Raw genomic sequence first — 16,512 nt, 5'->3', positions numbered from 1 at the left:
GGAGGACCCTTCGTCAGGGAAGCCATGTCAGTTCATTAGTTTCTGTGGATTAAAGCAGTACAGGTGATATTGAGTGGTAGACTTTGCTAGTTATTCTCTGTTATTCTTCTGAGCTGCCTCCTCTGTCCTGCCTTCTGCCCCAGAGGCCAATCTCTATGGGTCACAAGGCTCAGTTTTCCTTGCCATTGGGCTTCCAGCTGGGTTTGGCCAATGTGGGGATAATGATGCAGACAGGCATGGATGGCAGGAGGATAGAGCAAGAGGAGAACTTCTCCTGCTTTCTCCCTGCATCACTGTGGCTTTAACCGGCTCTGTGTTCTGGGTGAGGAAGCCCCCTCTTTGCAATTTCAACTCTCATAACACTTTTTTTGTTTCTTTACCCCTTTTTCCCTTCAGATCAAGGGTGGTAACACCTCCCTGCTGTTGCTAGACCTTGAATGTTAGTTCCCCCACTTTTTTTTTTTTTAATTTTAGGTCTGCACCTGTGGCATATGGACGTTCCCTGAACTAGAGATTGAATCCAAGCCACAGCTGTGACCTACACCAGAGCTGCAGCAATGCAGGATCCTTTTACCCACTGTACTGGGCAGGGATTGAACCCAAACCTCTGCAGCTACCTGAGCCGCTGCAGTTGGATTCTTAACACACTGCACCAGGACGAGACCTCTGAATGTTAGTTCCCTTTAACTTCACCTATACCTGTATAAATAGTTCTCTCCATTATCTCTGTGTAAGACGCTCCATGTCCCACGTGCTGTGCTAGAAACTGAGATTAAATTTAAGACAATGCTTCTGTATCATTATTGTTAATGTTGGGTGTCTCTGTGATTAGGAAGTTAACAAAAGTGAAATTTCTAGATCAAAAGATGTAATTGTTTAATGCTTTTGAGACATCTTGCTGCACATCTAGTAAAATGGCAACAGAAACCTATGAGTGATTCTTTTCCTCATATACCCTATAACTTTGTATTTCGGTTAAAAAATTACATGAAATTGTTTTAATTTGCATTTTGGAGATTACTATTGAAGTTGAATATTTTCATTTTAATTAATTAATTAATTATTTTTTTATTTTTATTTTTTTTAAGGCCACAGGTGCCCTACGGGAAGTTCCCAGGCTAGGAGTCAAATCAGAGCTACAGCTGCTGGCCTATGCAACTGCCACAGCAACACAGGATCTGAGCCGTGTCTGCAACCTACACCACAGCTCACAGCAATGTGAGATCCTTAGCCCAGTGGGTGGGGCCAGGGATTGAATCTGCATCCTCATGGATACTAGTTGGGTTTCTTTCTGCTGAGCTACCATGGGAATTCCTGAAGTTGAATATTTTTAGATTTCTATTGAATATAAATATTTCTTCTTTTGGGAACTGTATGCTCACACCTTATTCAGTCAATTTTTTAGTCAAAGTTTTGAGTGCTTATCTATCTTTCATTTAAAGAATGTTAATCTCATCTCTCCACAAATATTGTGAGTTTTTCACCAGGCTTTCACTTACATTATAATCTTGCATAGATTTAAAAAAAATCCATCAATAATTTATAGTCTGTCTTTTATAGTTCAATGCTTACAAGTTTTATCTATATTTGCTACTCTGAGCTATTATAAAATCTTTCATTTAGTTGGAATTTATTTTGTGCATGATATGAAGATATAACCCCATTTTCCAAATAGTTAGACCTTTGGGCAGGACTTAATTGTGAGGGGTCTTGAATTCTATTTGGAAAACTTTGTTTGGGATTTGTTCTACAAGAATACTTTGGAGGTACAGAAGCTTCCTTTACTTGCTATGTAGGGAACCAACAGGGGGCTCCAAAACTAGGTGAAAAGAGGATGGAAGTGTTTCAATGATTGCTTGCATAATTTGATGTTGCTCTTTTAATTTCTCTCTCTTTAAGATGGCACCAAAATTATTAACATTTTCATATGAAGGCATTAAAATATCAACAAATATCTGAAATGTCCTTAGATCAATAAGTAATATTCCTTCTCTTCCTTCCTGCCTCTCCCTGTCTCTCTCTCCCCCTTCTTTCCTTTCCTTTCCTTTCTCCTCCCTTTCTTCCTTTTTCGATAAAAGTAGACCTAGAATGAGAGTTCCCTTGTGGTCTAGTGGTTAGGATTCTATGGCCTGTATTCAGCTCATAGTCTGGGAACTGAGAAAAAAAGAAGAGAGAAAGAAGTAAACCTAGAATAGTGTACCTAGCACGGGGCTAATTACTAACCAGGGGACTTAAGGTAAATATTTAATCTCTTTGAACATTAGCACCTTATCGATAAAACGAAGCTAATGTTATCTAGCTGATGGATTATATTATGCTATGATATGGATACTTGAACACTCAATTTCTATCTTTGATTATTAGAAAGTTTTTTTTTGTTTTTTTTTTTTTTGGTTGCACCTGTGATACATGGAAGTTCCCAGGCCAGGGGTTGAACCTGGACCTCCACAGCGACCTCACCACTGCAGCTGGATCCTTAACGCACTGTGCCCCAGCAGGAATTCCTATTAAAAGTATTACTGAACAATATTTATTTACCATTTAAATTGCTTCCTGACCATATGGTAGACATATTTCAAGGTTACATTAATTTTCAAAAATTTCCGGTTTAGGAATATGGCCTATGTGTTATTTTGGGGCAGCATCTAGGATGCTACCAAGAACAGTTCCTTCCTAAGCACTTGGTTATTTATTTTTTTAAGTTAGCGCAGAAAAGTAATTTACTTTCTTTTTTTTTGCTATTTCTTGGGCCGCTCCTGCGGCATATGGAGGTTCCCAGGCTAGGGGTCGAATCAGCCACTGGCCTATTCCAGAGCCACAGCAACGCAGGATCCGAGCCGCGTCTGCAACCTACACCACAGCTCACAGCAACGCCAGATCCATAACCCACTGAGCAAGGGCAGGGATCGAACCCGTAACCTCATGGTTCCTAGTCGGATTCGTTAACCACTGTGCCACCACGGGAACTCCTAATTGTTGTCTGAAGGGGTTACTCTCATGCTTGGGAGGAAGCTGCCCTCATGGAACACCCACAGAGCAGTGAGATGAGGTATGGTAAGGAGTCCTTCTCTGCAGAATACGTCTCATTTTGTGGGCAGTCCGCAAACAGTATTGAACTCATTACGGTAGGGGTGAGAGTATTACCTTCAAGGTAAAGAGTATTATCTCCATTTTACAGATGAGCTTGTAGAAACCCAGAGAGGGAAGCAACTTGCCCAAGTGGCAAAGCTAGGCATCCCTGCTTGGCCATGTGTGCCTCTAGCGCAGGAGTTTCCCTCAGGAAGGCCCGAGGATACCTGAGTGCATCGACCTCCACAGTCCGGCTGCTCTGAGGCCCAGCATCAGGGAATTGTGCAGCACAGAGCATTCTTTCATCTTGAACTTCTGTCTCCTTCTAGCATGTGGAGTCTCAGAGATGACCAGAAGGTTTTATCTGCCACTTTCCTGATCTCATATATTAGCTGCTTGGTTATTTGGAGAGAGGTTGGTAGAGGGTAGAGGAACATAAAATAAACATTTGAGGGCTTGCTAAGTGCCAGGCATTGAGCAAAGCTCTATTATCTACATTATTTCATCTAGTAGCTTTTCTTTTTCTTTTGACCTCTTAAAACGATGGTGTAATATAACACAGAAAAATAAACAAAACAGAAAACAGTGATTTAACCTAAAGAAAAAACTCAAACCGCCATCACCAAGGTTAAAAAATAGAACAGTGCTAATACCTCAAGACTCCTCCTGTACTGTTCATCCACTCACCATCACCTCCCCCACCTCCAAACATTAGTAATATTAGTACTAGCTTGACTCTTAGGATTACTACTTTCTTGTGTCTATCTGTAATACATCAGTTGAGCATGTATCCATAAACACTATAGTTTTTGCTGGCTTGGGTTTTAAACTTTATATGATTGGAATAGTTCAGTATATACTCCTTTGTCTGGCTTCTTAGCTCAACATAAACCTTTGTTAGAGATTCATCTATGTTGTTCCCCACAGATGAAGTTTGTTCATTTCCTTCAAGTATATATTGCACTGAGGAATATACCACAATTAATTTATACATCCTACTTAGAAGAGTATGGGAGTTCCTTAAAAACTCAATATAGAGTTACTGTATGATCCAGCAATCACACTTCTGGGCAAATATCTGAGAAAACTCTAATTCGAAAAGATACATGTGCCCCAATGTTCATAGCAGCACTATTTATAATAGCCAAGACATGGAAACAACCTAAGTGCTCATTAACAGATGAGTTGTCCACAGATGAATGGACAAAGATGTGGTATACACACACACACACACACACACACACACACACACACACACACACACACACACACAATGGAATATTACTCAGCCACGAAAAAGAATACAGTAATGCCATTTGTAGTAACATGGTTGGACCTAGAGATTATCATATTAAGTGAAGTCAGACAGAGAAAGACAAATATCATATGGTGTCACTTATATGTGGAATCTAAAAAAGTGGTATAGGGAGTTCCCATTGTGGTGCAGTGGAAACAAATCTGACAAGCAACCATGAGGTTGCAGGTTCAATCCCTGGCCTCGGTCAGTGGGTTAAGGATCTGGCATTACTGTGAGCTGTGGTGTAGGTCGAGGAGGCAGCTTGGATCCTGCATTGCCGTGGCTGTGGTGTAGGCTGGCAGCTATAGCTCCGATTCTACCCCCAGCCTGGGAACCTCCATATGCCGTGGATATGGCCCTAAAAAGGCAATAAATAAATAAATAAATGGTACAAATGAACTTATTTAGAAAACATAAACAGACTCGCACAGAAAACAAACGTAGTTTTTAAAGGGGATAGGGAGGAGGAGGGGAGAGATAAATTAGAAATTTGGAATTAACATATACACACTACTGTATATGAAATAAACAACAAGGACCTATTGTATAGCATAGGGAGCTATTTCCATATCTGTTAATAATCTGTAATGGAAAAGAATCTGAAAAAAATTTATGAAGTACTTTGCCGTACACCCGAAATGAACACAACATTGTAAAACATAATTAAAAAATGGTAAAAAAAATATACCACAATATGTACATCCTACTCTTGATGGATATTTGGGTTTTTCCCCTTTTTTAAGCTATTATAAATGAAAGTGCTATGAGTACTGCTGTACATGCTTCTTGGCACATATGTGCATACATTTCTATTGGGAGTAGAAATGCTGGGTCATAGAGTATGTGGATATTCAACTTTAATAGATAATGCCAATTTTTGCTTCTTACGACCTTTCTTATCTTGGACCCCAGAAACTCTGAATACAGTTGAACCCAGCATTTTAATATAAACTCTCCAGAAGTCTGAATCTCATGCCTTTGGTTTCAAGCTTTTCTTTTAAGAATTCGGCTCTAGGTGGAGAGCACAGTAAAAACCCATGAGAGGTACTCTTAACTGGCATGTAGTGTAGACATACAGTTTAAACACACACACACACACAAGAAAGAAAAATAAAGAAGGAAAAAAAAAAAAAAACCCAAACCCTTCAAGTCTCCTGCTCCAGCATTACTCATACAATGCAGAAAGAACGAGACCGCCATGAAAGCAGTTGGATTAAGGGGGGCAAAAGCGGTGATCTAGGATGCTCTTTGGGATCAGCGTCTACACCGCCCAGAGAGGTGAGATCTGTTAGCTGTTTAAGCTCGACTGCGACGTGGTCCTAGAGCTGGTTCTGGAAGGAGGAAAAGCGCCGGGTGGGCGCCGGCAGGTGGGTTGAATCCTCCAGGGCCCAGACCAGGGGGCGGGGAGGAGATGGGCGCGCGGCTCGTTGCTGGGCGACGGAACCCGTTCTCCTTACCTGAGCGGTGGCTCCCGCCCGCCCGGCCGCTCGGCCCTGGAAAGGCGGGTAGGGTTTTTGGTCCCGCCGCCGAGGTGCCAACTTCCCCGCCACCTGAATGGGAGCAGAGGCATCCCCAGAGGCGGGTGAGAGGAGGACGCCTACTGGGGCAGGGACAACTTCGTCTGGGGAGTGCTGTGGGAAGGAAAGGCTGCACTATTTGGGCGGATAATTTCTGTGTTCCTCTTCCATGATCTCCGCGAAAATCGGGGTGGAAAATAGGGCTGAGATTGGAAATGAGGTTGGGGCTGGGAGCCCGGGCTGAGGAGCTGGAAGAGTGACAGTCTGGTGGGAGCAAATAATAGGTAGATTGTGATGACCAGGCAGTGGGGAAAAGATTAAGGGTTAGGAAGGCAAGAGACAGGGAGGAATCTGAGGGGGCTGCGGGGAGGGTGGAAGGTTTAATTTCTAACTCCCTGACATTTTCTGTTATCTCTTGTCAGGGACTAGCTGTTTGGGGCAAACCTTAAACCCCCCAGGGGACCTCCCCCACTGAGCTCATTGTGTCTATTATGGAATAGGGAGCTTTTTTCCTGAATGTGGCCCTGAAAAGCTGGTGGGCAGTGGGACATTCTGGCTTAATTCAAGGATTATTTGGTATTGAAGGCCGCAGATCCACAATCAATCTTTTGCGGATTACCACTGCAGGAATCTAAGGGAATTCAGTAGTTTTAATTTTTAGCATGCAAATATAAAAGTTTAACAAATTTTTATTTCCTATTTACAACTTTATAGAGGTATAATTTGTATTCAGTAAGCTATACAGAATGCATTGGCTGTGTAATGTCTGGGTGTACAATTTGATGAGTCTTGACAGGTGTATATGCTTTTGAAGTAATTACTTCAGTAAAAGAAATGAAACCTTTTCATTCCTCTGCCCCCTTTGCTATCCACCCCTGCTCTCACCTTCTCCTACCACCTCCAACCAACTACTGATCTGCGTTTTCTGTACATTTACATAATGGAAACATACAATATATATACTGTTCTGTGTCTGGGTTCCTTCAGTCAGCATAACGATTTTCCAGAACCTTTGCCTGGATTACTGTAGTAAGTACTAAGTTTTGAAATTGGCTGGGGGAAGTCTTCTACCTTTTTCTTTTTGAAAATCATTTTAGCTATTTTAAGTCATTTGTAGATGTGTATACATTTTAGAATCAGCCTGTAATTTCTTTAAAGAAGCCTGCTGTAATTTTGATTGGGAATGCATAGAATTTATAGCTCTACTTGGAGAGAATCACCATTTTAACAATATTGAGTCTTCTAGTTTACAAATATGGTTCCTAGATTTATGTAGGTCTTTAATTTCTCTTAGTAATGTTTTGTAATTTGTAGAGATTTTGGACATCTTTTGTTAAATCAATTCCTATGTACTTTATGTTCTGGAGGGCATTATTTTCCAACTATTTGATGTTAGTATATAAGAATACAATTGGAGTTCCTGTTGTGGTTCAGCTGGTTAAGGATCTGATGTTGTCTCTGTGAGAAGGCTGGTTCTATCCCTGCCCTGGCCTCACTCAGTGGGTTAAGGATCTGCCCTTGCTGTGGGCTGCAGTGTAGGTCACAAATGCACTAGAATCCAGTGTTGCTGTGTTGTAGAATAGGCCTCAGATGTAGCTTCGATTCGATCCCTAGTCTGGGAACTTATATATGCCACAGGTGTGGCTGGAAAAAAAGAAAATAAATAAATAAGAGGAACAATTGATTTTGTAGTTAAACTTGTACAACCTAGATAATTCAATAATTACACTAGTAATTGTTTTGTAAATTCCTTGATATTTTTTAACCTAAAAACCATGTAATCTGCAAACAGAGACAGTTTTACATTTTCCCTGTCAGTTTTTATTCCTTTTATTTCTTTTCCCTGCCAAATTGCAGTGGCTAGGACCTCTAAAACAATGTTGAATCAATGTGGTAAGAATTGAGACACTTTTCAGAATTCCCTTGTGTGATAGTGGGCTAAGGATTCTGCGTTGTCAGTGCAGAGGTTGGGATCACTGCTGTAGCATTGGTTTGATCCCTGGCCTGGAAACGTCTGCATGCCATGTGCCCAGCTCCCCTCCCCCACCCTGAAAGAGTTGAGGCATTTTTGCCTAGTTTTCCATTTTAAGGGGAAATCAAAAATAAAATGTTAGTGGCAAATTTTTTTTTTGTAAATTCTATTAATCAGATTGAGGATGTTCCCTATGATTCATAGTTTTCCCAGAATCATTTCTTTATTTTTATCACAGAGACTGTTGGATTTTGTCATGTGATTTTCTGCTATTAAAATGACCGATCATTTTTTTTTCCTCCTGTACTCTGTTGATATTATGAATTATATTGATTTTTATATGCTAAATCAAACTTTTCAACTCTTGGGATAAATGCTATATTATCAGGGTATATTATTCTTTTCAAAAAGAGAAGATTTTTGATTTGTTATGCTAATATTTCAAATTTTTTTGCATCTATGTTTATGAGGGATGTATGTATGTACTTCTCCTTTTTAAAAAGAATGTCAGGTTTGGTATTAGGGTTATGTACATCTCAGAAAATGAGTTTCTCCTATTTTCTGAAAATATTTGTTTAAGATTGGTGTTATTTGTTTCTTGAGTGTTTGAAAGAACCATCTTGGCCTGGAATTTCTTTATGGTGAGATTTCTGGTAATGAATAAGTTTATTTAACAGAACTATTCAGATTTTTTGTGTCATTTTAATTTTGATAAATTTCAGTTTTGTAGATTTCCCCATTTCATCTAAATTATTAGATTTGTTTATCATATTCTCTCATTATCCTTTACTATCTGTTGTGAAAATTCTTTTTTTCATTCCTATATTGGTGACTTTTATTTTTGAGGCATCTAGCTAGGAGTTATAAAAATTTTATTTATTTTTTTAAAAAGAACCAACTCTTGGCTTTGTTAATTTTCTCAACTGTTTTTCTGTTTCCGAATTGATTAATATATGTTCTTATATCCTTCTATTTACTTTGGGTATATTTTACTCCTTTTTTCCTTTATTTTTAAGGTGGAAACTTATGTTATTGATGTTAGACCTTTTTAAAATTTATTTAAGCGTTTAAGCTGTACTTTTCTTTCTGATCACTGCTTTAGCCATATCCCACACATTCGGATATATTTTATTTTATTTAGTATACAATATTTTTAGATTTAATAAATTTTATACATTCCATTTTGTCTATTAACTTTTTATTACACCTTTTTTGTTTTGTTTTGTTTTGTATTACCTAGAGTTACTGTTGAACTAGTTCACATACAATGCAGAAATCAGAGTTCCCATTGTGGTTCAGTGGTAACGAACCCGACTAGTATCCATGAGGACATGTGTTGGATCCCTAGCCTTGCTCAGTGGGTTAAAGGATCTGGTGTAGCTGTGTGTAGGCCACAGACTCGGCTTGGATCTGGCATAGCTGTGGCTGTGGGGTAGGCCGGCAGCTATAGCTCCAATTTGACCCCTAGCCTGGGAACTTCCATATACCTACAGGTGTGGCCCTAAAAAACAAAATAAAATAAATCTTTTTTCTTTTAAAATGCAGAAATCTTAACAACCAGAGTTCTTTTACCCCCATTCCAGTCTCTAGTTTTTGTCATATGCATTATATCTATGTGTACAAACACCCTATGTGACAATGTTTAATATTTTGCACAATTTTTGAAAATATGATAAAAGATGGTTTTTCAAATTTACTCAGAAATTTGCCATTTCTGATCTTTATTCATTCCTGAAGAATTTGATTTTCCACTAGTATAATTTCTCTTTAGTCTGCCTGAAAAACTTTTTTTAGCATTTCTTGTGCTTTTAGTCTGCTGGTGAGTAATTCTCTTAGTTTTCTCATATCTGAGTGTGTCTTCATTTTGCTTTCATTTTTTAAAGAATGTTCTTGATATCTGATTCTGGGTTGGCGGTTTTTTGTCTTTTAGCATGTTTCACTGTCCTGTGGTTTCAGTGGTGTTTGATGGGAAGTTCATTATCATTTGAATTATTTCCCTATAATTAATGTTTTTTTTTCTGTTTCCTTTAGTATTTTAATCTTTGTTTTTGGTGTCCAGCAACTTACATGTGATTTTCTTTGACTTTATCCAGCTTGGAGTGTATGGAGTTTTTTTTTTTTTTTTGGCTGCCCTGCTCCTAGGCCAGGGGTCAGATCTGAGCCACAGCAGTGAACTAAGCCACAGTTGGGGCAATGCTGGATCCTTAACCCACTGTGCCAGGCTGGGGATCAAACCCACTTCCCAGCATTCCCAAGGCGCTGCTGATTCCCTTGTGCCACAGCAGGAGCTCCTGTATGGAGCTTTTTGAATCTGTGAATTTATATATTTCTCCAATTTTGGGATATTCTCAGAAGTCATTTCTTCAAATATTTTTTCCAGCCCATTCTCCCTTCTCCTTTGGGGATACCAATAACCCATATGTTAGAGCTTTTGATATTGTCTCACAGGGCTCTGAGGGCTTTTTTTTTTTTTCTTAAAACTTTTTTCTCTCTCCTTTAAATATTGGATAATTTCTGTTAATTTATCTTTCAGTTTACTGATTCTTTTCTCTGCTAATCAAATTTTTATTGAAAATATTATATTCTTTGATATGAAATTTCTATTTATTTTTGTTTCTCTGCTAAGATCTTCACTTTTTATTCTTCTAATGTATTTTCCTTTAATTCATTGAGCATAGATATAATAGCTGCCTCACAATCCTTGCTTAATAATTTCAATATCTGTGTTATCTCTGGACTGGTATCTGTTTTTTTTTTGTCTCTTTTTTTGCTATTTCTTGGGCCGCTCCCGCTGCATACGGAGGCTCCCAGGCTAGGGGTTGAATCTGAGCTGTAGCCACCGGCCTACACCAGACCCACAGCAACTCGGGATCCGAGCCGCGTCTGCGACCTACACCACAGCTCACGGCAACGCCGGACCCTTAACCCACTGAGCAAGGGCAGGGACCGAACCCGCAACCTCATGGTTCTAGTCGGATTCGCCAACCACCGTGCCACGACGGGAACTCCTGGACTGGTATCTGTTAATTTTCTTTGCCTTTGTGATTAGGTCACATTTTCCTGGATCTCTTTATGCTAAGTATTTGTTGGCTATATCCTGGACATTGTGAACATTTGATTGTGTAAACTCTGGGTTCTGTTACATCCCTCTGAAGGAGGTTTTTTTTTTCATTTAGCAGGCAGTTCACCACCTTGACTCTCTGTGAGCTCTCATTCTCTGTGGTTGGAGGTTAAGTTCAGCTAAATATCAGTTCTGCTCTTTAAGCTTTTGCTTCTGTTTTCTATATCATTTTAAACCAGCACATGTGAGTGTTAGTTTTGAGTTTGTCCCACATGTTCAGGGTTCAGAGGTCAATCTAGACTTGTGTGGGGTTTAGACACAGAATTGGGGGATTAACCTCTCTGCCTCTCTTGCCTCTTGGATTTCTCTCCTCACTGGTGGTTGTTGCCTGGGCTTTTTTCACCCCTCTAATTCTTCTGGCCAGAATGATGAAGAACTTTCAGGTCCGTGTTTCCATAAGTTTTGACTCTCTTCCACAATCTGCAAAATCTTTTGTTTACTTCTAAGAATCCTCAGGTAGTTGATTTTTATATTTTTCCTAGAGTTTATAAATTATTATTAATGAGGGATTGGTTCGTAAGATGTATATATGGAACTTCAACAAAGTGCTTTTGAAGTTGAGAGCATGCAACATTTAATATGTCAAAAGCATGATGATAATAATTAAGGAAAAACCCTCCTTCATTTTCCTGTTTTTGGCTATTTAATCAATTAGATTAAGCAAGTCCAAGATGGAAAGATAAAACATGGGGAGAAGAAAAAGGCAGGGAGGGTGAGTGTTTTTGTTGTTCCATTACCCTATTATGTATTTGCATATGCATGTATTTTTGTATGTATAGATGTGTATTCCTAAGGGGTATGGGCATATTCTAGGTAATGGTTATAAATAATTGAATAGGAAGTTTTTAGTCATTAAAATTTCTGTGGGCTTCCAAACAGTTTAGAAAAAAAATCTTTTCTGAGCTGGAAAACATCTTTTCTCTGTTTTCTATTTCATTTTTAACTAGCATGATGTGTTAGCTACTATTATTGATATTGCTAGAATTAAAGGTAGCAAAACATGTATTATAGAAAGTGTGGGATAATAGAAAAATTACTGTTATTGCATTTTTTATCAAAGTTATTTAAATGTTTGTATCTTTCCTTTTAGGCTTTTCCACAAATTATTATTACTATTTTAGCTTTTTTTTTTTTAAACAGGGCCACACATGCAGCATATGGAAATTCCCAGGCTAGGGGTCAAACTGGAGCCGCAGCTGCTGGCCTATGCCACAGCCACAGCAACTCCGGATCAGAGCTGCGTCTGTGACCTACACCACAGCTTCTGGCAACTCTGGATCCCCAAACCACTGAGCAAGGCCAGGGTTTGAACTTGTATCCTTATGGATACTAGTTGGGCTCATTACTACTGAGCCACAATGGGAACTCCCAGACTTTTCCATAAATTATAATCCGTGCGCAAATAGATCTCTTTTCTACCACTGATATTTCAAAAGCAAATGTTTTTCAGAATATTTTTATCTTCCTTGCAATGCTGAAGATTCTACTAAATGAGATAGACTGTCCTTGGACTTAGTTCTTTTGGAATTGGGTGCTGTGTATTGCAATTGATGTTGATGTGAAATTTTGGAAGTGAATTGACATGATATTTGGCCATGGGTTCAAGGGAATCTAAATCTTGTCTCACTGAGGTACCTGTATACAGGTGACTGTATATAGAAGGAGGTTGAGGACAAGTAATTCATATAACCAGCTTTGGTTCCATTCCCAACATAACACTCTGATGGGCTAGGCCTAACATATGAAGGACCCCTTTCACTCTGTGAGGTGTTCGTGTAGTCTTGAGCCAGGTCGTCTGGTGACCTGCTCTATGTATTTCATCTTTAATTAGCATCTAGAGCAGGGTTTGGGATCTTCTGTTCTTACAGGAGGAACAGCCACAGTTTCAAGAACCAGAGAGCAACCTGTCTCAGAATTCACACAGGTAGCCCTCCCTGGGCCTTTCACTGTTTTGGGCGGGGAGCTTCCTCTTCATGTCTGACCAGACCTTGTGGGAGAGGAGAGAAGGCTGGCTTTTGACCTTTCTCCCTCACTGGTCAGGCATTGACCCTCCTGGTAGAGGAGGAAGGGAAAAGGCACAGAGATCCAATAATTGGGAAGAAGAGGAGGATGAAATTACTGCCCAGGTTGCGAAGGTTTCAAGCATATTTTGTCCCATTTCACAGTGTAGGGTAAACAATCAGCCTAGATTGTGAGCAGCAGGTGTGCCACCGTAGGTAGAGAAATACTTCCTCCTTTCAGGACAGCTAGTTTTTTCCCCTTGAGTATCTCCAAACCAGAACTAGTCTCTTTCTTTTAATAAATTGCTACCAAAAAAAAAAAAAGGAGAACATATTATTTTCCAATGAGATTGGATGTTTAAAAATTATTTCACATATTTTGTGGTGTTAAAGGGCGGGTGGGGGTCGTAACGGCAACAAGCTCTGATGGACTGGCCCATTTAACATCGGGATACCACCTACCTTGAAAACACAATAGAAGTTCTATTTCCTATTGGCTCATTTTTACATATAAAGAACAACTTTCCTATGAAGAACTGGAGGGAATGTACTGAGAAATGTTAAACAATGAACACTTGTTAAACTTCAGTTGGAAACAAAGGGCCTGGGAGAAATTGGGAAGGGATACAAAGCAGGAACCAAGAAACAAAAGGGAAGTGCAGTTGAGAGAGTCAAGTGAGATTCCCATCAGGTACTAATGTGTTTCTGGTCTGTGCTCTGTTCCAGTTACTACCTTTCAGTCTTTTGTAGGAAGAAATGTGGATGGTGTCAGTACGAGCATATTACCACCTGTGCAAACAATAAACAGCCAAAACACTATGAGGGGAATTATACAGCATTTTTTTAAATAAGGAAACTTCCTTAAGGGCTTTAGAAGTCATTTCTTATGTTCATATACTGCGGCTTGGAAAAGAGGCAAAAGATTATTATTTTCACTTTTTAAAATGAAATCTTGTTACAGGTAGAATTAAATAGTCCAAGGTCTAGTCAGTGGGAGAGCTGGGTAGAGAAAGCAAGCCTGTTGATTCCCAGATGAGAGCTCTGTCATATAGCAGGGTCTTGGATTTGAGAACCAGCAGTGGCTATTTTAGGGATTAAAAGCAATATGACTATATTTAGATGCTAAATAGGATCTTTTCTTAATATTGTCCATAGTATATGATAAATGAAATCTAATTGTAAAAATAACTCTTTTATGAATTGTTATGAAAGAAATTTAACCAAGAAATGTGGATAGGTGATAAGCAAAGAAATGCAAAGTAACATAAAAAAATATTTCTTTCCACATTTAAGTGTTAAATCCATTGGATTTTAGTGTGGGGCATAAAATGAGGTACTCCCCCACTTCCTACCTTGTCCTCCGCCAGAGTCAACCGACTGTCTCAGCACTACTTATGGAATAATAATAATGCTCTCATTATAGTCTAACCCCTATTATTCTTAATTTTGCTCACTCAGTCTGCATGTTGATTCTATCAGCTGTGTTTCAGTTTAATTTCTCTATGAGTTTTAATTATCTTGTTGGACAAGTGTCCCCTCATTTCTCTTGTTCAAAATTTTGGCTAATCTACCCTGTTTATTCTTTCAAATGAATCCAGAATTACTTTTCAAATTTCAAAATATCATTTTTTGACTTTGATTATGATGGCATTAAACCCAGTACAATATTTTGGGAAGGCCTGATAAATTTAAAATATTTAGCCTTCTTACCAAGGAATATTAACTGCCTATTTAGTTCAATCTTTCTTTTATGCCTCAGTGAAATTAAAAATTTTGTTCATGCAGTTTCAGTACATTTCTTATTATGTTTAATCCTAGGTATTTACTCTTTTAAATAAATTATAAATGGAATTTTACCATGATGCTTTTGGTATAAAGGAGGTTATTGGGTTTTTTTTGTATAAATTAAAAAAATTAAATGCCTTGCAGACTTTATTACAATTTTAAATAGTTCTTTAGGGCTTAAGTTTTCTTGGTAGATAATCATATTTTCAAATAATGATATTCCAGAGGGGTTTCTGGTTTATTATTTTATTTTCAAAGAAGCTTGGCCTTGATTTTTCTAAGACATTAATAAATTATTTCTTCTAATTCATTATTTTCATTGTTTTGCCCTATTTCTTTTCTTTCTTTCTTTTTTTTCTTTCTAGGGCTGCACCCGTGGCATACAGAGATTTCCAGGCTAGGAGTGGAATCAGAGCTACAGCTGCTGGCCTATGCTACAGGCACAGCAACGCCAGATCCAAGCCATGTCTGTGACCTACACCATAGCTCAAGGCAACACAAGATCCTTAGCTCACTGAGCAAGGCCAGGGATTGAACCCACAACCTCATGGTTCCTAGTCGGATTCCTTCCTGCTGCACCATGACGGGAACTCCTGTTTTGCCCTATTTCTTGACACTCTCCTCTTCTTAGCTTCTGTGGAACTTGATTATCATTTTCCCAACTTTGTGATAGCTCTTGCCCCTTCCACCTCCCACCTGTGAGTGTACTAAAGAATCTGTCATTAGTCGTTCTCTACTTATACTTCGGTTAGCCCAGCTGTTGGTAATGATCTCAGAATTCTCAGGATCTCAAAATTCACTTGCCGTAGTTCATTCTGCTGCGTAGCATAAGTTTTTCTTAATACCTATAACATAAAATTTACCATCCCAATATGCATTTGGTTATGAGCAAGACTTCATCAAAATCATTCACAGTTGCTGTTTTATTTATTCCTAATCACTGGCCAGACCCTATCAGTTTTACCTTCTACAGTATTTTCACTCTTGTTACCAAACCCAGGCCCTTAGGTCTTACAGACTCTTAGTGCCCTCTCTCCTTTTATTCCTTTTCGCACTTAAAACTGGTAGCCCCCAAGCCCCAGATACTATCAAGCCACTTTTCTGTTAAGTTTTTGGAGCATCTCCATTAGCCCACAGAAAAAGTGCAAACACTCGGCATTCAAGGCCTCATGATCTCACTGCAGCCTACTTTGGGGCTGATCACCTCTCTCCCTCCATACATTCCATCTCCAGGGGCCCAAGAAGGCTGGGTAAGGAACCCAGACAACAAGGACCAGCTGGAGAAGGAAGGGGAAATTGCTACCCTGCCACAAGAGTACAGACTGGGCCTTTGCATTGCCAGAACCTTCCTTTTTTTCCCCAGAGAAGATGCAAGTCTAGATTTTAATGTGAAAATTCTCTCAATTTAAAATTGTTGGCTGTGAATTCATATTTTTAAAAGACTGAGCAATTGAAAAACATATTTGCAGGTGGGATCCTGCCCAGCCACAGCTGACCTCTATTTTCTCTTTTTGGCAGGGTTACTTTAGAGTTTCTATGCCTGTGGGTAGTGTGGTCTCTCTTGCCTGGAAGTGTGACACTACATTATTGCCTCAAGAAATATTAAAACAAATCCAACAGGGGTTTTGGAAACCCTGACTGTAAAAAAGTTACTGATTTAAAGATTTTTCATTGTTCATGTGAAAAGGCCAATAGTTGGATTTAAAGTGATATAAAGGAATACTACCCACCTGTGCACAGTGAGTGTGCAC

The 16,512-nt window shown here is 39.1% G+C and overlaps 1 protein-coding gene across 1 annotated transcript in view; it reads left to right on the top strand.

Moving 5' to 3' along the window:
• The window catches only part of LOC125136638 (sterile alpha motif domain-containing protein 1-like), a 28,073-nt gene that overhangs the window by 10,503 nt on the left and 1,058 nt on the right, over window positions 1–16,512 (top strand). The window lies entirely within an intron of this gene.

Source organism: Phacochoerus africanus, chromosome 9 (assembly GCF_016906955.1).
Source record: "Phacochoerus africanus isolate WHEZ1 chromosome 9, ROS_Pafr_v1, whole genome shotgun sequence".
Classification (NCBI taxonomy): domain Eukaryota; kingdom Metazoa; phylum Chordata; class Mammalia; order Artiodactyla; family Suidae; genus Phacochoerus; species Phacochoerus africanus.
The sequence above is the reverse complement of the archived record's forward strand: the minus strand, read 5'-3'. Positions and strand labels throughout refer to the sequence as shown.